At 41.5% G+C, this 25,725-nt stretch overlaps 1 protein-coding gene across 1 annotated transcript in view; it reads right to left on the bottom strand.

The window, feature by feature from the left end:
* The window catches only part of LOC138964152 (RNA helicase Mov10l1-like), a 269,101-nt gene that overhangs the window by 65,612 nt on the left and 177,764 nt on the right, over positions 1–25,725 (bottom strand). The gene's annotated exons all lie outside the window — the stretch shown is intronic.

The raw sequence follows: 25,725 nt of genomic DNA on the forward strand, positions 1-25,725 counted from the left end.
TAAGCCTTGCATAGGAAAATGCTTTACATAAATTAACCAACTGCATGAACCGCAACTGCAAAATAATTGTTATTATTAAGCGTGTTCATCGCCATGAAGACACATCTTCATCGAGTTGAATAATAACGACAAGAATAAGAAAGATAACTCAGGCATGGGGTAAGCGCAAGCTTCCATGCTTCAAAATGAAGCGTTAAACAACAGTCTATTACTTTACAGGGAAGCGCGACTAAATCATATCGCTTTAGATTAAAAATCTGTTTTGCTTCTATGCGACTGCACAAAATGTTCAGTTTTTATCCGTCGCAAAGCTCTTCTGTAGGCAAACACATTTTAAGTGCAAGCGCGACTGCACACAATGTTCAGTTCTATCAGTCGCAAAGTTCTTCTGCAGGCAAGTGCCTTTAAAGTGCAACATGAGAATTAACAGTCAAAATTGTGCATCCTGTAGACAATATCTTCCTATTGTCTGAGATCTTAACTCAGAAGATCTCTATCATTCTCATGCCTGAATTCAAAGGAATGATAATCAAAACTCATAAGATTATGTACAGGTAAAAGGGTAATACAAATGAAGACTAGCAAAATATCAGAGTATGAAAATGCATGTGACAAACAGAGTAGAACCAGTAGAGTGACACAGGACAGAATACATAACATGACTGGCTCACACAAAGCCAGACAAAAGACAGGGAAGGTAAGCCATGTAATGTGTATCAGGGGCGGACCTAGGGGAATGGGGGCGCTCTGACATCATTACACGGGGGACGCCGGTCAAAAATGGCGGACACTACTCTTACATCAGCCAATCAACCGTCAACGACATACGGCTTGAAATGCAGCAACATGACCAAACGTATGAAACGTAACGCATCACAAAACTGCATAAAGCATGTCATGTTGTTGTACACTTCGCCTACAAAGTTACAGTTACAGTACTGGAACCAAAGAGCGATCCTCAGCGAAGCGAAAACTGAGAACTTCTTTGTTCCTCAACAAACTGGCTACGAAGCGGAACTCCGTCCAGCAAAGTATTCAAATCCCTTCTCATCGAAAACTGAAATCTGAGAAAAGGTTTGACTTACCTTACCGGACTTCATCGTTATAAAACTGTCCTTGTAAAAAAGGAGATCTAACATAGGTCTACTCGACTTAAAATATGGTGAGACGGGCTTTTTATCGAGTTCATAACCCAAAATATATGTGTTAACCATAATTCCCGTTCATCAATTGTAGGGGTTTCTGCGCCTAAATCGTAAATAGGTAGCTTTACGGGCCAATGGCACTGGGGGCTTAACTTTGGGCTTTTAACCGACTACTACTCAGACTCTACTGATCTCCAGAAATAATATGTGATGAAAATGAGAAAAAAGATCGCAACGATACACATGGGTCTTCTCGACATAAAATATTGCGAGACAGGCTTTTCCTCAGCGAAAACGAAACGTATGAGAACGAGTCTGCCTTACTTGATTCTTACGAGTCTTTAATTTACAAGACTCTAAAACAACTTTAGAATAGTTACTCCCCCTTAGGGTTAGGGTTAGGGTTAGGGTTAGGGTTAGTAACGAGCCGGGGGAGTAACGAGCCGGGGGAGTAACGATACGGGGGAGTAACGAGATGCTCCCATGATCAGCCATTTTGCCCAGCAAAACTCACAACAGTTACCTTGTCGTTCACGATCGTTTCCACGGGATAATAGAGTGATATAGATGTAGCCAAGACGGTAACGTGTACGGGTAACGGTACGTGTAGGTATGACGTCACTCGTTCTGAACACTTGGACCAGACTCTCCACAACTAGAACTGAACAACGCGAAGCAGACGATCTATTCGCAGACCGTCACTTAACGATTGAATGCCCGTCCAAACTTATATCTGATACTTCTCTCAGCTGTAATTTGTGTATACGAAACACACATGTGCCTGAAAGCGACGCAGGTTTATTCATTATTTGTAAAATTGCACGATGCCCTCTGTGGACTAAGCTTAATTCGTGTGCAGAAATGCCTTCTTTCTTCGGTGCGAACAAATCCACCCACATTTACTAGGTATGTTACAAAAAAATTCAAAATTTTCATTTAACATTTTGATCTATATCACTTGAAAGAGCAGAAAATCAGCAATCCAATGGTATATATAACTTTGAGATTGGATAAGTGTAACCCGAGTTATGAATTTTTAAAGTAATAAAATTCGTAATAGAGGCAAAGAGGATAAATTGAAACCATTTTTGACATTTTTCAGCTAAAATTAACTGTAACTCACACATTTGTTTATCAATATTGTTCAATTTGGTATCAAAAGAAAGGTTCAGAGCTCTATCTAAACAACTATGAAAAATGTAAAAAAAAATTTTTTTTTTTTTTTTTTTAGTAAGTTAGTATGAAACTGAGAGCAGACGAACTTCCGACCGCCATGTTGGATGTGAATACAACATGGGTGACAATCCGGGCGCAAAGCGGCGCATCCGTTAAAAGGTACTTCGCATCGCTTTATCGACTTGAAACTTTGGGAAACAGCAGGAAAATGGTCAAACTAACTGTTCAGAGGGGTCTCATAAGAGTTCAAAGGCTATAAATTGGTTTATAAAAGTACCTCTTGTGTGTCTTCTTCGCCCGATATTCTGGCCGGCGAGCTCGACAGTGTTGGACTCGCCATCTTTCTCAATCTTAAAGTCAAGAATGTGCTCTACGTCTTCGACAGGGTGCCTATGTGATGTAAATTTGGACAAGAATAGAAAAGAGGACCTTAAAACTGAGACAGTGTGAGTGATCAGAAAATGGGGGGGCCATTTTCAATGACGTCAAAAATTGAGCTGCGCACGCATTTTGTAACATACCTACATTTACCTTGTATTTCCTGAAAACAGCACATTGAAATTCGCTAATGCTTACCCTACGCCTCTTCGTGGTTTTTTTCTTCTCCTCTTTATGTTAGTTTACTATGTTGACATTGTACGGACGGAGAAAATTTTGAATCAAACGCATTCTTATTCAGCACGACCACTCTCCGGAATCCATTTTACACGTCGTGTCGGCAAGCCCAACATGTTATGTAGAAATTGATAAACGCGTGACGTAAAAGCTCGATTTGATTACGTTTAAACGTTTCGGTGCACCCTCTCTCTCTCACGTACACGTTCCCGTCTTGGCTACATATCGTGAGATCTATCTATATCTCTGGAATAATATCTTTTAACGCTCGATGTCGTGCACAGAATCAAAGGCAGAGGCTAGAATTCCGTTTAACACAATACATTCTTCAGGGGCTGTGTTAAATTTACTTCACGAGAAGAAATTGCTAATCATAATAGCTGTTCGGTTATAAGAATGTAGGGGAAAGGCTCCTAATATGGACCGGCTCCTAATATGGACCACCTCCTGTTCTGACAAACTAACGGCGCTAGAGCGCTCAAAACAATTTCATTCGCTTTATTCACCCTCTCTGGATAAGTTGGACATGTCAAAACAGTTGCAGAAACACAAACCTCAAAACCGTTAGGCTTTTTCGCTTTTTTTCACTTTTGGCAGCGTTCACTCTAAATTTGCCGCCTAAAACGGACTCGTTTCTGTCCACAGCCAAAGCTTTCATAACACAAAAATGGCTATATATGACAGCTAAGACAGTATTTGTTACATTTTAACAGTGTGTACCCCGAGTTTTTACTGCAAACAAAAAATAATAGCAAAACCTCAAAGTATGTGTGAGTCCCCTAATATGGACCACCTTCAACAAATCGAAGAAAATAAAAACTAAAGGTAATTTCAATTAATTGAAGCTTGCTGAAAATAACCTATAATTAGCCCTCGAGATTTCAAAAAAATATAACAAATAGTCTTTACACCCCCGGTATAGGGGTGTGTATAGGTTTCGGTCGATGTGTTTGTGTGTTTGTGTTCGCATATAGATCTCAAGAATGAACGGACCGATCGTCACCAAACTTGGTGAACAGGTTCTATACATTCCTGAGACGGTCCTTACAAAAATTGGGACCAGTCAAACACACGGTTAGGGAGTTATTGGTGGATTAAGATTCTACCAGGACTTATAGAGAAACATATTCATGGTCAAAGGGAAATAACCTTCTCAGTTGGTGGCAGTGAGAATGGGTGCAGTGAGAATGGTTATTTCCCTTTGACCAACGGGAGTGTTTTTCCTACCTCGAAGGAATTTCTTGTTTTTGTGTGGAAGTTGATAATTTCATTTATTTTCATTCTGTTTTTGATAAGCTTCTTCAGTTTCCTGGTGTGCTTCAAATAATGCTCTCATAAACCCAAAACAGCTAAATCTAAAGCATATTTGAATTAGTCTGACTTGCACACTAAGTTGTATCATGTTATTTTGAAGTATGGGGGGCTTGTTACAGTGATTTGTGAAGGCCGCTTCACTGATCCATATTGGGCGCCCAGGCTCCTAATTTGGACCATTTGTGATTTTTTCTGTGTTTAATTTTTGCTGATTGTCTATCAAAGCTATTTCACTCTAATTAGGCCTAACTGTTAAACTAAGAGAGAAGGACTACCAACCACAAAATGAAACTTCTTCGCAAGAAAACAAGTTAGTTATCAGCAATAAACAAAAAGTGGTCCATATTAGGGGCCCTTCCCCTAGCTCTTTTCTTGGATGTAGATGTTCCGTGCGCAGAGAATAATCAAATATTGACTGAATGTAAAATGGAATGTCAAGAATTATGTTGGCACAATGCGTTCGTGAGGCTGTGTAAGGGGCGTGGGTGTAGATTTTCTTTCGGCAGCTCGAAGAAGGGGGCTACAGAAGCAAGAATAATATTGTTGACATTTCGGATCGGATGCGGCCTTAATATCTCGTCTGGTAAAAGTTAAGCTCAAATCAGCTACCCTCTTTCTCTGTCTCTGTCTCTCCCTGTCTCTCTCTGTCTCTCTCTCGGCGCACCCTCCGCCCTCTCTCTCTCTCTCTCTCTCTCTCTCTCTCTCTCTCTCTCTCTCTCTCTCTCTCTCTCTCTCTCTCTCTCTCTCTCTCTCTTTCTCTCACACACACACATACACACGCAGGCACGCGCACACACACACACGCACACACACACACACTCTATGCACCTTGGCCTTAAACTAGGTTCCAATACTAGGTTTCCGATGGTGACGTCAAGAGAACAAAATATCGGGTAATGGACTGCTCACAGGGACTTCATCGGGCAGAAGACAAAATCACCATTTTGTCCGCTACATACCGGCTTTCCTCGTGTAAGCGCGCATGTGCAGCACCACACATCTGTGCAGGGCCGAGGTGTACGAGAAAGTTACCAACCGGGTGGGAGCCAGCCGCGGTGTAGGATTGGTTGAAATTAAAGGCATATGTACGCGCTCCCGTGTTTACAAAGTGTAGTTTGCCCACAATCGATGTCAAATGTATCATAAGGCCATATAATGACGATATGTCGCAATGCGCGGACCATATACATGCATTACAGCTTGTTCTAGCCTCTGAAAAAGTGAGGATGTCAACAAAGACGCGGAGTTATTTCCCTTGCGTCAACGTTCCCTCTGTTGGCAAATCTATAAATAGGACGATCTAGATCAAAATAAAAATTCAAATATCTCAACATTTAAGGGGTCCTAGACCACAATATTTTGCAGGGAACTTAATTTAGCATGTCTCCAGCTGTTGGTAAAGCAATTAGCGTGTATATTCATCGAGTTAATATGCCTTTAAGATTTGTTGTGATTTCAACGAATCAGAGCTCGCGGTTTGTTCTCTCCCGTCTGAGTGGCACACGCATTCCGATGCATGCTGTTTTAAGTAATGTCGGTTTTAAATGTAGTACCACCGACCACACACACAATTTGATTTAGGTCCACTGAATTCTCGGCTTACTTAGTGTTGTTGTTGTTTACAAATGTCAACCTATACTTTTCAAGTGCAAGATCTATTAATGCTGACTGTCACTACTTTGGGATGTTATCTTTTGGCGTTGGTATTTCGAGAAATGTTGATGAAATCTTCAAGGGTCATTATCATGTTACTATCTAAGAGGGGGATGATCCTCTTCAAGAAAGAAATACAACCATCATTTTCTATCAAATCAAAAATACGTTGCATCTATTGCGCGTCTGAAACAATCACCTTTTTTTTCTTGTCTATTTCTTTGCCATTTTAGTTTGCTGAAAATCAGCCGCTTGGAAATAGCCATTTTGTGACATTCCTCTCTTGACTTAAAAACACACACAAAGTGTAGAGGTGAAAAGAGGTGATGCCCAAGTTTAGGCAAACAGTATCCGTTTTTGTGTTAAATGTTGTTATGGAGTATTTATCAGCCCACAACGATTTTACTATTACAAAAATACAAAAATACAAACATTCTAGGAAAAATCGAGATGTTAGCGTGAAGTTTTCTAGTGAGTCTTTTTCTGAAGGTCTTGGCATCTCCAATCTGCGAACTGTGCCGAGACAAACAATAAAATACAACAAACAAACAAAACAAAAACAAAACAAAAAAACTCGCTGTCCCTACGGTGCGCGTCTTTTAATGTGACATTTTAATGTGCGTCGTTTTTGCCCCCATTCGTGTAAAGTAACTGTTACTGGTGCGACAGGGGAGGCTACCGCTCCTTTCACAGCAGACTCTGCACCCGAGTTGTTGGCCTTTAAGTCAACACCGGTGAGTTGTGGAATTCTGTTTGTGATGGGGTCTGGTGGTTTCCGATTGTCTGTATGTTCATGGAAACCTTCGGGTTTGCATAACAGTTTTTATAGGGCTAAGAAATTAGCCCTAACATTTTCAATCCTGTTTGATTGCACTTCGCCTCCCGAGGTGATCGTAGTGTTTCGGCACTCGGTTACATCTGGCGCTTGCGAGCAGGGATGGGACTCGGCATGATATGTTCAGGTAATGGCATAATATGACCACTGAACATTTTCGTGCTGTTCCCATTCTGCGAACTTGGGATGGACAGTGGTCCCCCGGTTCGGAACTTCGGGACGAAGTTCATTCAAACGGGGGCGATTGTGACAGGGGAGGCTACCGCTCCTTTCACAGCAGACTCTGCACCCGAGTTGTTGGCCTTTAAGTCAACATCGGTGAGTTGTGGAATTCTGTTTGTGATGGGGTCTGGTGGTTTCCGATTGTCTGTATTAAAGGGAAAGTTTGTGTGCGTGCCTGTGTGTGTTCTTAATCTAAGACAAATGTCGCCAATGTTTTTACAGAGTGACGTTAAATAAACGATTTTATCATCATCATTGTCTGTATGTTCATGGAAACCTTCGGGTTTGCATAACAGTTTTTAGCCCTAACATTTTCAATCCTGTTTGATTGCACTTCGCCTCCCGAGGTGATCGTAGTATTTCGGCACTCGGTTACACTGGTATTCATGCGAACAAACCGTCTTCTGTTTACGGTTACAGTTACACTGATACAGCAAGCTCATATTGCAATAATAAGTTTAATTGTTCTCCAAATAAAAAAGAACTACAGTTATAGAACGTAAACGTTAAAAGACACACTCCTTCTTGTGAAAAGAAAGTTGGACTCCCCATCTCAGATCTGGCTAGACTTTTACATGAGACTAGACCATCCCTCCTCTTGGTCACATACTAAAATTGAACCGCCTGGACGCTCTCTGTGCACAGAGGGATTTGTTTATAAATTATTTTAGTAAAAGTCACTATACTGGCTTTTGAAGATATGAATTCATCAAAAATGTCTCACCACAGCAAGCACTCAGGGTGTTGACTGTTGATACGTGTCCAAGTTGAGAAGTGGCCAGACCTGAGTTGGTGAGCCCAACTGTTGGCACGAGAAGGAGTGTGCCTTTAACACCGAAAAGAGGATGACTGGTGTAGATGCTGACTGTGAGCAAGACATTGTCACACATCTTTATTCACGGTTTGTGGAAACAAATCTGTCGGGCTTTTTACGGGCCGCAGGAGAGGTTGTGTTGCCTGAGTCTGATGTAAGCGCCCATGGCGTTGCAGTAAACAATGAACTCAGATGTGCATGTTTCCGACAGTAGACGGCAATCTGACGGAACAGACATTTCACAACAGACATGTGTATAACCATAAATATCCAAACACAGATAGACTGCTAACGTTCCAAAATTCACAATTAAAAAAACCAAGAGTTGTAGGTTATTACTAGTAAATGTAACGTTTGGGTTTGTCAACAATTAAACGTAATAATAACCTCTATTTGTTGTTTTTTGAGTGTGTATCCAAAGCTACAAAATATGTGTGATCGTGAGCTCTGAATATATTTTGAGACCAGTATGTTCGCCTCGAGTAGGAAGCGAGGTAACTTCGTTATGCAATAGTGACAGAGTCATGTTCTAACATCGTCCTTGGCTGCTAAGACATGGGAAAATCGCCCTACTTCGGCTCACCGTCACACATTTGACCAGGCTTTTGCACGAGGTAAGACCATCCGGCCTGTGGTCACATACCAAAGGGAACAGCGTGTTTGCTCTCTGTGTACAGTGGGGATGTCTTAATGAATTGATTTCGTAAATTAATTTATCAAACATTTCAACTCACCACGGCCAAGCATTCAAGGTGTTGATTTTTGGTATGTGACGTGGTGGAGGGATGGTCGATCGTATCCCACGATAAAGCAAGCTAGATCTGAGATAGTGAGATGAACTGTTTTCACAGGAAGGAGTGTACCTTTAACTTCGCCTTCTGGATCAGCTAACAGCATTTTTACAGTTTTAACGTGAACATGTGATCCTCCTTTTTTTTCTTTTTTTTTTCCTCTATTCATGTTTCAGTAATAAATTTTTTTTCTCCATAGATATTTTACAAAGATACTTTATACTTGGTTTTCTTCTGGCCGGCTTGGCGTGATGTTCAAGTCTACGAGCAGAGCGCAGTGACAAAAAGTTGATGTCTTGAAGGCGCGCGCCTTTTGATGTGATCTTATAATGTGCGTGTTTTTACCCCCTCTCGTGTGCAGCTTGTGAAATGTCAGAGTGACAAGACAAGGTGCAAGGGGGAAAGGCGGCTGCCAGGCAACGTGGACACGGCCTTGTGCAGTTCATTTCACAGCAGTTTGATTTTTCTTTCACGTTTCGTTTTTCGCACACTTGCAGACAGTCAGACTGACAAGACAAACAGACAAGTAGAGAGACGGATGCCAGCAACATCCCTTTACTCGTAGCAAGGCCTCCTCTTCTTTTTCGCATTTGACCCCCCCCCCCCCCCCCCTATACTCCCCCTACCTGCCAGCCCATTTCTGAGCGTGTAAGGCTTACATACATTTTCTGACGTGACTGCAAGAGAGAGAAAAATATTCACTAGAAAAGAGGACAGCGGTATACATTTCTTTGCGTATACCGTATCACACACAAAAAATCCAAGTTTGATTTTACGGAATATTTAATTATTAACTAAACAAAATATTAACTTAAACCTCGAACTATCGGTTTTTTTAAAGGACGAACAACGTACTCGACGGATACATGTGAACACAACAGACAAATGTGTCAGGTGTCGTTTGATATGAGTTAAAGATACCAGCCTACTCGTGTAAACCAATTTTGTTTTTCATCACAGATTTGGCAAGGATTTGCACACGGGACAAGAGCATCCTTCCACGTGGACACATACCAACAATCAACAGTCTGTCTTCTCCTGTCCAGAGAATGTGTCGCTCAAGTAATCCGAACTGACATTTTTGTCAATCTCAGTGGAAAATTAAGGACAAAATTACAGGATCTTTACCGTGCGTGCTTGGTCTTGTGCCTGCGTGTGCGAACAAAGGCCGGGGATAAGGCTCCAGCAGGTGTGCGCATAAGATGGGAGATCAGTAAAATGTCAATCCTTAACCCACCAGGCGCGGCTTGGATTCCAACCCCGAACCTGCAACACGGAAGACTGCCCAGTCTTAACCAGTAGGCCACTGCACCCGTGGTGTATACAAATGTGTACGCTTCTTTAATTGTGGTGCTGCTTTACACTTAAACGACAGATCTTTGTTTCAGCAATCAGAGCGTGAACACGACATGGTTCTCAGTGACACAAGCGCTATTTCATGCAACAGCTTAGAACAGCAGTTTACAACATGTTTAGGACATCCGAATGTTTTTCATTATGTTGTGATCGTTCATTAAATCCAAAACAGATGTATTGTTAGTATTCAAATAAAGAAGCATCGAACGAGTTGCGTAAACGGTAAAGCGATGTATATATATATCAAAATATTTAGTCATTCACCGGGCTGACCGAAACCTGTTCATCAACACGGCGATGTCTCGGTATCATGTACACAGGTGACATCATTTGCACACAACACATTTTCGTTGATTTTCAGCTTACTTTCGGAGATTTTCATATCATTTGTCTTCAGGAAAAAATATAGAATGTAATGGAACCACTTTTGTGTCTGATATTTTTTTGTTCGATTTCAAGCAACATTTCGATTAACAAATTGATGAAAAGAATGGTTAGGCTTTCAAGGTCAAATAATGTATGCCATCTTGCGAGGTATCAGGTTACAATCGCTGTTATGCTCCCCCCTGACGCATCTGGTCATTGTTTGTCTGCTGTGTATGTTGTACGTTTACTGTAAATGCTGTTAATGTGTTTGTTAATGTTTTGTATTGCATTTCAGTCAACGTCCCATTGAGTTTTGTTCCCCTTTCTTGTTTGTTGTTACTGTTTGTGTTGTTGATGTTTCTGTTTTTATCTCGTTTATCAACGTAGCTGAAATTCAACGAACGGGTAACTGGTATCACTAATGCTGTCCTCCCTTGGTGAGTGATGTGTCTGTCAGTCTGCCTGCCTGTCTGTCTGTCTGTCTGCCTGTCTGTCTATCTGTCTGCCTGTTTGCCTGTCTGTCTATCTGTCTGCCTGTTTGTCTGTCTGCCTGCCTGTCTGTCGGTCGGTCTGTCGGTCTGACTGTCTGACTGCGCGCGTGCGTGTTTCTGTGTGTCTCCGATTTCCGTGCTGAGTATCATTTGCCGTAGTATATAATACCGCATAGGATTTTTTGTTTTGTTTGTTTGTTTGCTTAACGCCCAGCCGACCACGAAGGGCCATATCAGGGCGGTGCTGCTTTGACATATAACGTGCGCCACACACAAGACAGAAGTCGCAGCACAGGCTTCATGTCTGTCTCACCCAGTCACATTATTCTGACACCGGACCAACCAGTCCTAGCACTAACCCCATAATGCCAGACGCCAGGCGGAGCAGCCACAAGATTGCCAATTTTAAAGTCTTAGGTATGACCCGGCCGGGGTTTGAACCCACGACATCCCGATCACGGGGCGGACGCCTTACCACTAGACCAACCGTGCCGGTTACCGCATAGGAAGTTCAACTATAAATACATAAATGAATATTGCTATGTCATATGTTACGTGGATTTCCATTGGTCAATTGGGCAAAACTGAGCTCAGTGCAAAAGTGATATCGACGACATTTCCGTCGATATCAGTTTTGATATCGACGACCTCTTTATTGCTTCCCCACTTCAAAAACAAAAACACCTAAATTTAAAAACAAACAAATATATATGAAAATGTAATGATCCCAGAATTTAGTTGAGCAAGTGATTAAAGACTTTTTGAAAGAAAAGACATTTTGAAATACTGAAAAGTACAAGAAAAGAGTGAACAAAAAGAAATAATAATCAGAGGGAGGGATATGGAACAGCCAAAACTAAGACAAATACTTTTGTAATTTCTTTACAGTAAATACAAAATGTCCAAAGAATTAGCAATATATCTAACATTGACTGACTGTGTGATGATATCTTCTGCTATTGGTCTGTTTCGACAGTGATATCAAAATCTCGACCTCCGGTCTCGATTTTGATATCACTGTCTCAACAGACCATAGCAGAAGATATCATCACACGGTCCGTCAATATTCGGTAATAAATACATGGAGAAGAAAAATAAGATACAATGACATGAACAACTATAAAATGTACAAAAATGATATGAAAGGAAATAAAATGCAATAAAGAAATGGAACAAACGAAAGTCCAGACGTGCCATAACCAAAAGAAGTCAACAACCGCAGCAGTTCAGACTTCGCAACCCCCCCCCCCCCCCCCCCCCCCCCCCCCCCCCCCCCCCCCCCCCCCCCAGATTAAGCCTGACAGATGCATTTGTCTGGATCTCGACACCATAAATAGTAGTCTCAGACATCATGTAATCCGAGCACGCTGCGTTTAACACTTGATCACGCCACACGATGTCACTTTCTGTTTGACTTCAATGACAATTTTAAATTGCGACCTCAGCGCGTCGTCAACGTAACAGAAGTGTATATTGAATCACATGGCATCTCAACGTTTTCTGGTGCTCGGTTGACTGAGTGGCTGGCTGATTTGTTGGTTGATTAATTAGGGCTGCTTGAAAAGTTGGTCCAGTCGCTAGACGCAACTACTCTATACCGGTATAACTCTTTTCTATACACGATGGTGCGATGGGTTGAACATTTAGGCTTTCAGCACCTGTGTTCTTTGGGCTTTTTGTTTCGTTTGGGTTCTTATATGTGCTGGCAAATTGTTTGAAACTGCTCTTCTTTAAATGTCTTTCGACACACACGCCTTAGTAGATATGCCGAAAGCTGTCCACAAAATGTTGTTGTCTTTGCGTCGAGTGAGAGGTACTTTTTTTTAAACTTCCTACTCTGTAATCAATGCAGGACCTGGTAGACTAAGGTTTCCTTGCTAAGCCGTCCCTCGGCGAGACGATGTCGTACTTCTGTACACCACACATCAGTTAAGATGAAAGATGAAGAACAAATTATGTCAAAAATCGGAAATTTCAGACTCAAATCTGTCTCTTACAGGCTTATGATATCAAGAGTTGTTGTGCCCTTATAGCTATCAATTAATTATCAAAAGAACATAATCATACTGTATGTCTGTCTGTCTGTCTGTCTGTCTATCGGCCTCTCTGTCTCTCTCTCTCTCTCTCTCTCTCTCTCTCTCTCTCTCTCTCTCTCTCTCTCTCTCTCTTTCTCTCTCTGCCTCCCTCTCTCCCTCTCTCTGTTTCTCTATGTCTATTTCTCCATCTCTGTCTCTCTATCAATGTCTGTCTAAAACTAATGTGCATCCCTTTGCATATTTACACATTTATTTGTTATTTAATGAATCGAACGAGTTCTCACTGTGCCAGAAACCAACCCCTTTGGAGTAAGGAAAGATCCAGACCTTGCATGCTGAACGCTTTTCTTTTTTTCTTCTCAAGAAGTTCAAAGGACTTTCGAACGTGTGTTCGTTCTAGGCTTTTCTCCGTCTGAACCTCTGTTTACCCAACTTATATATGCGCTTTAAATTCAGGAGGCCCCCAGGCGTTGTGTGTGCTGGTCAAACATTGATAGAGTTGACAATCATTCCGAAGAACTCAAAGTAAATCATTTTTTTTAAAACAAAAGTCCAAAGTGCAAATGTACTTCAACTTTTGACGGAAGCTTTAAGCAGGTTGGCCAGTCGTGAAAACCTTTCAAAGCAGGGATTTTGGGTGTGAGAAAGAGGGGGGCAGAGGAAGAGAAACAGAGGGGAAAGCAGGGGGAGCAGAGGGAGAGAGAGATGGGGGGGGGGGGGGCAAAGAGAGAGAGAGAGAGAGGTGGGGCAAAGAGAGAGATGGGGGAGAGCAGAGGGGGGAGAGAGATGGGAGTCAAAGAGAGAGATGGGGGAGAGCAGAGGGGGGAGAGAGAGATGGGGGTCAAAGAGAGAGATGGGGGAGAGCAGAGGGGGGAGAGAGAGATGGGGGGCAAAGAGAGAGATGGGGGAGAGCAGAGGGGGGACAAAGAGAGAGAGATGGGGGAGAGCAGAGGGGGGAGCAGAAGGATAGAGAGGTGGGAGAGAGGGGGAACAAAGAGAGAGAGAGAGAGACGCAGAGGGATCGATAGAGCGAAAGAGATAGAGAGAGGGTTATTTGTAGCTTGCCTCATTATTTCTATGAAAACACAAGGGGAAGCAACTCTTCCTCAACCCAATAAATTCTTGACGGAGTTATTTCTGGATTACGACTATTGAGTTCTTGCCGAAACACTCCACATTTAAGGGAATTCAAAACTAAATTTTTCCAACAAACTATGTCAACACAAGAGGAACAACAGTTCGGTGATGGCGGCATGTGTGCAGCAGACGACGCAATGTAGTCACGTAAAAGGAAAAGGCCCTTCTCCGCTACAATGACTGTATCAAGTGATTGTAGACATAACTTCAATTCATACATTCATTGTAAAATGATGAGAGTCGAGTGAGGGACTTTCACGAGCAAAGAGTCATTGTTTGAAATCAAAACTCCCATTTGCATGGAACAATTGACACCGGAAGTTGGTGCTTGATGAATGAGTTCGCGTATCAAATGACCTTGTTCGCCAGATGAAGTGGTTTGGGCGACTTTTCACTTAAAATAGACTAATTCTGCTGCGTTTTGTTTGTTTGTTTGTTTGTTTGTTTGTTTGTTCGTTTGACTCACCAAGGTGAGAGCATAGTGGATACATTTATATGTGATGTTCTGAATGTTACGCTCGTACAATCCGACCTTTTCTCTTGTAACGTGTTATCGTTGACGTTCGGTGTCGTTGTATTAACATGTTCGTTATAAGTTCCCAGACGAAACCAAATCTTTTACTGCAAACAATATGGCTGTAAAACAGCGTGACCATGTGGCCACTGAGAAAGCTCAAGCCGTATCGTTCACGGAGTGCTAAAAGCAGACAGAAACGCGACAGTAACACTTTTCTTTTAATGTATTTTATATATTCATTTATTTATTTTAATGCTTAGATTTGAGGAAGTGTAACATGAGTTTGAGAAACGTGTGTTGAGATTAGAGAGGGAAAAAGCGTTAAAAAGATAGCGCCTGTCTAGTCAAGAACTCTCTAAACGCCTCTCTGAACACTAAACTTTTGCGCCACTTACGAAAAAATCACAGAATTGAAGCGCCTAACCTTAGCATCGGTCTTTTAAAGTTACTGAACTTGTCACGTGCAAGCGCCAAATGTATTTACTTTCATACAAGGAGTCAAAAACTGCCAAAAAAACCCAATCGAATCGATCAATGTTGAGATTACTCCGGGAAGGAAAGCTTGTCCCTCGATTAGGCTAACATCAGGTTCCGCACGTGAACTAATGACGTCAAAAGCCTACATGGAAGTCTATTAGTCTAGGCGAGAAGGAAAATTCTTTCTATTTTGGGTACTTTACGTCAAGAACGTGTTTTTGATTACGTAAGAAAATTGTAAAAGATAGAATGTGGGTCCATTTTGGCATACCGCACACAGCCTTGAGCCCAAGAACGTGATCACGGGAAATGTTAATGACATTTTGGCGGGAGATGCGAACTGACAAACCGCATAAAGTTTCATTTGGCTGGCAACAATAAAGGAATGTGTAGGCATCTGAAGAAGAAGAGGAAGAAGAAGAAGAAAAAGAAGAACAAGGAGAACAAGCTAGGAGAACAAGAACAAGAAGGAGACGAAGAACTAAGCAACTGAAAAGTCCAGCATTTACACGCTATCATTTGTCTTTTATGCCGCACTATTGTAGCAGAGAGATGACCACATGCAGCTCTTTGATGGATGGACAGTATCCTCCAATCAGATGGTCGCCATGCGGTGTGTTGTTTATTATGCGCTTGTGTCTGGTTTCAATTACTGCGACGGAGAAACGATATTGGTCTCTACTGATAATATAGCTCGAACCAGATACAGTATCCCTGTGAACAGACCGTTTTCTCGCGTGCACGATCATGTTCACTGCTACGTACGGACCTGTCCAGGCTTTTACATGAGCAGGCCGCCTAGATCTGATGGGGGTTGGGGCTTGGGGGGGTGGGGGGTGGGGGGGGGTCTTTACCCGGACCCTAAATGCCCCTTTGAAATGCTTAATTTGAACAGCATTCGGGGACCGTGGCCCCAGACCCCTCCGCCTGGCCAGCCCCTGTACCCCTGCTTCATTTTGGAAGCCCCTCCGCTCATACACAAGGTCCAGCCGTAGTTCTCTTGTTGGTTTATGGTCTAGCCATAGTTCTCTTGTTGGTCTATGGTCCAGCCATAGTTCTCTTGTTGGTCTATGGTCCAGCCATAGTTCTCCTGTTGGTCTATGGTCCAGCCATAGTTCTCTTGTTGGTCTATGGTCCAGCCTTGATGAGCGTCCTTTCACTTGGACCAAAACCAAACATGGCTATACGAGCTGCTTTCTTTGCAGGCTCAACTTCCACTCCCACTCTGCACAGGAAACAGTTAGGCTGTTGAATTGTTTACATGGGTTCAAGTTGATAAAATGCTCGTATCCCGTGTAAAAGCCGCCACAGATTTGTAGCACTTGGTATATGGGTTATTTTCCAGAACTGGGTACCATTTTGTGACATGCATTCTCGGCCCTGTAACTGATTATAACGTATATCAAATGGCAACTAGAATGTTTTCTCTTTCCTTTTTTCATTAATAATCCAGTTATATTATGATACAGACATTCAACAAAAAACATAGTATACATTGTTGTCTTTTTGTTTTGTTTTAATTGTTAGTATTCAAATCCATGTCAAGTCCTCTGGTATCCCTGTTACGCGAGTGACGTACTTTGAAATGCTTGTACTTTACTGAACGTAGACAAACAAAATGTGAGATTATTTTTAATTCTGTCTCTACAGGCCAAGGATATATATCAAGGATATATGTATATATATATATGCGATCCAATTGAATAAAGCAGAAAACTTCTTCTTTACCAAGTCCTGTGTTGAACAGCAGTGAAAAGTTGACCGCTTTTCCTGTTTAACCTTTTCAAAATTAGATCTAACTTGTTCGCGTATCCATTTCTGGATCTGCAGGCTGGTACAGAGTTACCTCCCTTTAGGCTTTTTCAAATTTCCCTTGTTTTAACCTAATTTCTTGGTTAAAACTTGTCTAAATTTCTAAATTCTTTCTTAAAAAATATCAATTCTACACTTTGGCCTTAAATCAAAGTGTTTCCCTTCACAGATATCCTCTTGGGGTTGTCAGATGAGGGTAGTCTCCCATGCCAACAGAAGCTACCATTCAGAGAATGGTTTGCTTCTTAGTTGGATACCATGGGTTGACAACTCTCGCCATCAGTACCACCTGACCACTGATGAGACACAATCGTGTCGAAACACGTGTCTGGTCTAGCTACAAATACAATGGTCCTCCTCAGGACTAGATTACCTTGCGATACGTCCCCCACAAAGGGACTTTGCTCTGTAAATCTCGGTCCCCCTTGAGGAGGGTCTGATGCTCCCAATAGGCTGTCTGTGAAGGGATACTTACTTCTCTCTCTATCTCTGCTAAGAGATTTTAACAAATCTCGGAAGAAAGTCTCTGCTGACTTTCAATTGTTTCTTTCACAATTTCTGATGTTTTATATATATATATATATACATATATATAGATTGACGTCAAGAGCGAGAATGCATAGAAATTATACATGAGCAAGGGAGATCATCCTTTACTCTGTGTGTGTCTCCACCGCCTACATTCCAACTAGTGGAATTTTGAAAGCAATGATGATGAGAGCTTCTCAGCTCGAAACCGGTAGCAGTCTTGGCTAAACAAAAACGGACCTTTTCAGGTTCAGCACTCTATGAGAATGCCCTTAAATGCACTTACGGGGAATTCCCAATCCATTGAGGTTGTGGAACTCTCCTCGGGTTATTCTTGTTCAGTGTTGTAATCGGCTCCGAAAGGGTTTGATTCTCCAGTCTGTGAAGAGTTCTTTCTAGATCTAATTCTTACCCCCTCCCCCCACCTCTTCCATTACCTCTAGTGTGCTCCCTGCTTTCAAAATTCCACTAGTTGGAATGTAGGCGGTGGAGACACACACAGAGTAAAGGATGATCTCCCTTGCTCATGTATAATTTCTATGCATTCTCGCTCTTGACGTCATTCTATATTTAACTTTTCTTGAAAAGTACAAGCGATCGAGTGCACATTTTGGCATTTTTAGCAGCGCTCTCATTATAACTTTCTATATATATATATATATATTATATATATATATATAATTACATATGTTACCAGTATTTATTCATGAAATCAATGTGTATGGTTACAATGTCTCGGTTAGATAAAGAACTACCACCTTCGTTACATGGTTTCCAGTAGTAAATAGCTTTTGAGAATAACCCAAATATCATCGCGAACACGAGGAGGAATGCACCTTTAACCTCAAAGTTCACACTCAAGCCCACGTTGTGCTAACGTATCACCTTTGCACTGTCACACGTGCAGTTAAGCTCGTTCCATCAGAAGTTATATAATTATACAAAATAGCGACAGCCCACAAGTCACGATCGAGGGTTTTATAAAAGACGGTGGTGCCGTGCCGGTTAATGAACCTGGAACCTTACCATCGTCATCTTCGTCGTCGTCGTTGTTGTTGTCGTTGTCGTTGTTGTCGTTGTTGTTGTTGTAGTGGTGGTGGTGGCGGTGGTTGAGGTTGATGATGATGTTTGTTTTTCTCATTTTTTTGATAAATGTCTTCGGTGACGTCATATCCGGCTTTTTGCAAAAGTTAGGCCGCGCTGTGGTGACCTCATAAATTGACTGAAACTTTGGTTAAACAGATTTAGAAATGATTGCATCGTATTCCGCATCAATTCAGTAATTAAAAATATATATAGAGATATCTTATTATTACTCTGAACATTTGCTCAAAAGAGTTAAAGAAACTCGGTTTCTGCAAATGTTGGCATTCTTCACCAAAACCTGCTCGACCTGTCTCGGTTCACCTGGTTCGGCTAGCCAGGTTTAAGTAATCTCGACGATGACGTATCCCAGATTTTTAGTGTGGGCCTTTTAGTTACAGTCCGACAGATTGTAAATGTTTTGATATTGCTTGGTGCGACCTTTTCACCGAATTTCTACCCAAATTATTCTGCAGGGTACGACATCCGGTGTAACCAAGTCCCAGGCACTATGACTGGCGTAACATGTCAACAATGTGGAACGAGTTTCCTTTGAGTGGATTTGAGTGAATATTTGATCCTGGAGTGGTTGGGGTTGTGACCCTGGGTCAATGTCAAGTGGCAATAAGCCGTCCTATCAGATGTCGCCATGCAGTCTATTGTTTATTATGCGCTTGTGTCTGATTTAAATTACTGTGACGTAGAAACGATAGTATTTTGTCTCTACTGACAATTTTAACTCGACTCGAACTAGATCAAAGACAAAAGACAAACGATCGGTTATAATAAGAAGTGTCGATTAAAGTAAATGTGTGTGTGTGTTTGTGTGTGTGTGTGTGTGTGTGTGTGTGTGTGTGTGTGTGTGTGTGTGTGTGTGTGTGTGTGTGTGTGTGTGTGTGTGTGTGTGTGTGTGCGTGTGTGCGTGCGTGCGTGTGTGTGTGGTTTCTGTGTGAGTTGGGAGTGTCTTTACGCGCGTAGAGCGTTTTTCTGTATATTCTGTATGTCTGTGTGTCTGTCTATCTGGACTCTACACGTTTGGTTGAAACGGTACAGTGTACGTCTCAAAGCATGTAGACTAAAATCAGTGCCAAAGGAAAGCTTAGATAGCATTTAGTTTTTGCCGGAAACGAAAGATTTACTGAACCAAGACGGTCTCTGCCTCCCTCTGCCTTGAGTCGGGCTGGAGCATGAGACATAACAGTGTCACCCTTATTAGTGGGTTTTATTTGTAACTCAAGCAGATGAGAACCATAACATTTCAAAAGTCGGCTGATGAAACTCAAACGCAAACAGAGAGAAATAATATATGGTGCTCGCTGATCATAAATAATAAACTCAAGCTCAAAAGGCTAGGTACCTTTTCAAAACAATATTACCCAATATTGACGGACTGTGTGATGATATCTTCTGCTATGGTCTGTTGAGACAGTGATATCAAAATCGAGACCGGAGGTCGAGATTTTGATATCACTGTCGAAACAGATCAATAGCAGAAGATATCATCACACAGTCAGTCAATGTTAGATATATTGCTAATTCTCTGGACATTTTGTATTTACTGTAAATATTTGTCTCAGTTTTGGCTGTTCCATATCCCTCCCTCTGATTATTATTTCTTTTGTTCACTCTTTTCTTGTACTTTTCAGTATTTCAAAATGTCTTTTCTTTCAAAAAGTCTTTAATCACTTGCTCAACTAAATTCTGGGATCATTACATTTTCATATATATTTCTTTGTTTTTAAATTTAGGTGTTTTTGTTTTTGAAGTGAGGAAGCAATAAAGAGGTCGTCGATATCAAAACTGATATCGACGGAAATGTCGTCGATATCACTTTTACAATGAGCTCAGTTTTGCCCAATTGACCAATGGAAATCCACGTAACATATGAAATAGCAATATAGTTATTAACTGTGTTTGATAAATAGAGCTTAAACAATGACCACGAGTTGATTACTGGAAAATAAACCACGAGTGGGTATTTGCAGCCGCTTGGTAATTCACGAGTGTGCGGAGCACACGAGTGAATTACCAAGCGGCTGCAAATACCCACGAGTGGTTTATTTTCCAGTAATCAACGAGTTGTCATTGTTTAAGCTATTTATACAACGAACAACACGGGTCGAACATGCAGTCATGCAGACGACATTTTGTACGCAATTTCATTTCAGCCTAATCACTCAGAGTGTCAAATGCGCGTCATTCAAATAGTCCCTACTCTTTTACTTTATTCTTAGTCTCCGACTCGTCGGCATTATGCTTGTCTGGTCTAAATATCGGACCCCATTGCTACGATTAAAACACAATAGCGTTTATATAGCTATTCTGACTTTACATTCTGTGTTAAAATCATGTTTTTGTCAGCAACAAGGACCAGAATGGTCCATGTCGTTGATAGCAGACGACGGTTCCCTTTCCGCATGAAGCCACGGAAATAACCGAACATTGAAAAACCCACGGACATGTCATTACGGAGAAAACTCGGGATAACCGGATGTTTAGCATTACGTCAATATGCTAGGAATCATATGACGTCATGACGTATCGTGCTTGCCTACGTAGATTGTATATGTTCGAAAGTCTGACTTCTGTTGTGAATTCGCGTGGTGAAGACTGCGGTAAATCTGTAGATGATAAGAGAACAAGGATTGTCTCAGAAGAAACGACTAAACGTTTCAGACCGGTAACTTCATTTCAACATTGCACTATATAATGGACGTTCTATGTGACAGGAGAGTTTGCTGATTTTGTGTTAAACATTGGAGAGATCGTCTGCTAGAATCAGAGATAGGTCGCTTCAGATTGCAGCTTCTGGAAATTTGCAAGGTTTGTTGCCTGTTAAAGAACTGGATTTTACACGTACAGTAAGCAACAACAAAAACACACACAAAGCAAATGGCATCGTCTGTCGACTAGTCACTGAAACAAACCTGGCGAGGTATGCGTGTAGGTACTTCATACACGTCAGCCATTGTTGTTACAGTTTTGAGTCAACGTTGTACGTATTCTTCCGCAACAGGGTCCAATCGTCTGGGTTTCAAATGTTCTAAAAATAAATTCTAGTGTTGATTATTTTTTAGCCCTCTTTATTCTTACTTCGAATAATCCACGTGTGATTTTTGGTGTAATCAAAGTAGTTCGTTCTAATTTCTCACTTGTCTAAAAATAATCAACTAGATTTAATCCACCCCTCGGTTGCATTGCAGGAGTTGTATAAATGAGCGTTACCATCAATCTATCTATATAAAGCGTGTCTATCTGGCTTCTCGTGGGTACATAGTACGGTATCATTCTGATAATCATCGGTCCACGGCTATCGCCAGTTTCTCTCTGACAGCATGCTGAATTATTGCGCGAATCTATCAAAACAAGAATACAGAGTTATCTCCCATATGTTTTTCGCGAGCACTGATCTAAATTTGATATGTTCGCGAGACGAAAATGATTGCAGATTGGCCGACTTCGACAGTGATCTCCGTTCTGTTCTTCACAGTTATGATAAAGACATCGTTCTAAGGTCAAAACAAGTCGAAATTTTGAGACTGCTGTCGGAAGGAGACCGTGATATATGGTTGCATCACTCTCAACTGGTTACAGAAAAAATCGTCTGCTCCGGCGCGCGCCGAAGCCAAAGTTGATTATCACGTGACACTTTAGAGTTGTTTGCACAGTAAATACATCCGAGAAAGATAGCTCGCTTAAAACTGTCTTACATATCAATTCCTTTGTAATTTAAAAATTACACAACACCATAAAAAAAATCATTATCGACGATCGCGAATCTGCTTATATCCACAACTCATTACAAAAAGCTCTAAATATGTAAAAAAAAAAAAAATTTAAAAAATGTGATTTCTTACCCACAGAAAGAAAACCAAGGCATCCTGTCAGGGATAGAATGAGACCCGAAGTAACTCATTTTTGACCTGAGTTCAGGATGAGTACGGTATGGCAAAAACTGATTTATTGAGGTGGTAGATGGTTGGAACTATATTTTCAAGGCAGTTACTGAACGGTGTGCTGGCATCTTCCTAAAACAACAGTGGCATTATATGGCTGTTTGCTCAGCGCAGATTTTCAAAAATCCCAACAATCTGAAAATAGTCACTTCACCGGGTGACACATATGAGGCTTATATTTAGTTTGTACCCGAAAACCCACCTTATAGGGTTTTAAGTCCACACATTCAATGTCAGCAAGTGTAAGGATGTAGTCCCACGTGACGCCATCATGCCTTTCTGGGAAGGCTACTCTACCCAGGGCTTTATACGTATATTAAGGATGATGACGTCAAGAATGATCATACAAGAATCGTTTATCCTACAACTAGACGAGTTATAAGGCCGATATCTAAATCCGACTGTTATCAATTAGACCGGGTGTATGCCTCAGAGGATCGACCTACCGTGTGGGACAAACAGTTCTAAGCAGACCAGTCACGTACGCTCTCTAGGGCTGCCCGAGAAGAACAGATTTTTGAGGGGAAAAAGATCTAACGACTACAGTGCAACCTTCGGAATTAATAAAGTGAGATAATTACAGCTAAGGGAGATCATATCCAGTGCTGACGGTAAGCAAAGCGCGGGGGGAGACATAATGCACATACAATTGAAAGGCAGGTGGACATTCTTCATGTTTTCCGAAAACTAATTAGTTCTGCCTTGCAGTTTGGTTTCTGTGTCTATAGATTTCTTAAACCTGAATGTCCACATTTGGGGCCCATTATCTTGAACGTAATTAATTACTTTGTTGTAAAATTTTAGCCTTTAAAAAAAGGTGGGTAAGTGAAATGGGACCTTTCCTGGTTACTTTAAACAAGAATTAAGTTATTGCAGCAGTTCAAGAAATTCTGATAACATTTAAAATATTGCGTTTCGGATTTTATATCAGATTTGCTTAAAGGCACAGTAAGCCTCCCGTAAACCATCACAGATACTGTCAGGGTTTTACACACAGTACAAACACCCTTCCATTTGAACGCTCACCAAACGGGAACATCCTAGGTGCCCTCCGTAAAGAGCGAGCAAATTTCAAAGAATTTATTTTTGCGTGGTTTATCTTACCCCTGAGCCATCGTGAACCCGTGTGATCAAGTTTCCCTTTTTCACAATGTAGTCGTCAGTTAATAATTTGAATGCGACTCGCTGTGAGCTTATCTGCAATAGCACGTTATTAAGTACCTCTGGCTATGCACGAAACAAACGGCTGTGGTTCACAAGAACTCTAGCGATGGCTTTTGACTGTTGAGAGGAACTGGCGATAGGCATAAACCGTCGTCTACTACGAGAACCACGACCTTGCGTGACCCTGCTTCCGGGCATTTCTTTTTTCAAACTTTCAAATCTTTGAATTGTACTGATCTTGTCATGATGAAAAAAGAATTCTTTTATGATTTAAGAATGTTTGTGTAACAAGCTGTCAATTATTATTTAGATTTTAAAAGTTAGGTCTAGCGCCAAAACGCACCACGGTCCGATTGTCTCTGACACTCTCTCCGCAAAATTAATTCTTTGAAAATTGCTCGCTCTTTACGTAGGGCACCTAGGATATTCCCGTTTGGTGAGCGTTCAAATGGAAGGGTGTTTGTACTGTGTGTAAAAGCCTGACAGTATCTGTGATGGTTAACGGGAGGCTTACTGTGCCATTAAGTTGTTAGCATGAAAAAAACATTATTTCTAATATGCTGACTGTTAACATGTACTGCAAAAGTAGGACAGCTCACTGACAGGTACCGATACAACTGCTTATGAAACAGCAATGAATAGTCAGCAGGTGGAACGGAAGGACGAACATGACCGCAGCAGACCAGATAATACCCAGTCGAGGTCAGTTGTACAAAAGAGCAAACAAAATCCGTGATCCATATATCTGACTGTCGCCTGGCTGTGTGTATCCATCGTGCGTGGCGTGCAAATAGCAGGTGTACAGAGATGCACCAGGTGCCGGTGTAACACCTCGTTCTGCCCCCCACCTGGGATGCCCCCTACATACTGTATTCTGCCCCTACCGCACTGTCCAATCTTGCTCCATCCCAAAAGGGCCCCAACCTGTTTTTCACCTTTTGGGACCCCATCCCTCAATCCCCTCTGTACGTTACACGGTGAAGTGTGTGTGTGTGTGTGTGTGTGTGTGTGTGTGTGTGTACGTGTGTGCGTGGGCGTGCGTGCGTTCGTGCGCGTGCGTATGCGTGTGTGTGTGAGTGATTGTGTGTCCGAGGTGGTACACGGGGTTAGCACTTGACCCGATGTGATGTTGGTGCGTTCAATGGCGAGCCACAAGCGAGTCACGTGCACTGACCCGTCGTTTCCAGTTATCAAGGCCTTACACAAGGCGTGAAGCGATATAAACAAATTTAGTCAGTCGTTATCAAACAATAAAGATCAATATTAAAAAAAAAACCAGTCATCGCCGAGACTACCTGCAGATAGTCTCGTCTAACCCGAAGACCGGGGCAGGTCACGCTTGTCTCCGCGAAGCATGTGACTGTAGTCATTACTGAACCTATTTTCTTTCATTCTGAGCATATTTTTAGAGTAAACATGACATATCTATATATTTTTGAATTCAGGAGAAGATGGAGAATACAATGCGATCAATTTTTAATCTGTAACGGAAAATTCGATTTTAATGACAACTTTAATGAGCAAACTAATTAACTAATTGTTAAAACTCCAAGCAGAAATGCAATCCCATAGTCCGGACTTCGTCGAAGATTGCTTGACCAAAATGTCAATCAATGAGGTTGAAAAATGAGGGCGTGACAGTGCGGCCTCAATTTTCACTAAAAGCCGGATATGACATCATCAAAGATATTTATCGAAAAAATGAAAACATGTCTGGGGATATCATACCCAGGAACTCTCATGTGAAGTTTCATGAAGATCGGTCCAGTAGTTTTCTCGGAATCGTTCTACACGCACACACATACACACACACATACACCACCACCCTCGTCTCGATTCCCAGTCTATGTTAAAACATTTAGTCAAAACTTGACTTAATGTAACAAGAACTGCTTTCCTAGCTAACCACCATTTCATACAGGTGAAGCGCGGTGATACAATCGCCTATTGGGCTTTTCACAAAAGCCGATGTTTCTGAAAATAGCACGGGTAATTATGGGATATCGTTAACTGGGAGTACTCAAAAATGATGCAACCCTTTGATAAATTCGATTTTCAATACATCACTCAAAACTTTCGCAATGAATTAAAAATAATTAAAACACAAGAATTTCGAGTTCAAGAAATAAACAAAAGGCTGAACAAATTAAAACAATTAAAAAAAGTTGTTGACAGTGGAGGGATCTAAACCCGTGATCACTCAAGTTACAACTTTGCTTCCCGGCTCTCTACCAATG

This window comes from Littorina saxatilis, linkage group LG4 (genome assembly GCF_037325665.1).
Source record: "Littorina saxatilis isolate snail1 linkage group LG4, US_GU_Lsax_2.0, whole genome shotgun sequence".
Classification (NCBI taxonomy): domain Eukaryota; kingdom Metazoa; phylum Mollusca; class Gastropoda; order Littorinimorpha; family Littorinidae; genus Littorina; species Littorina saxatilis.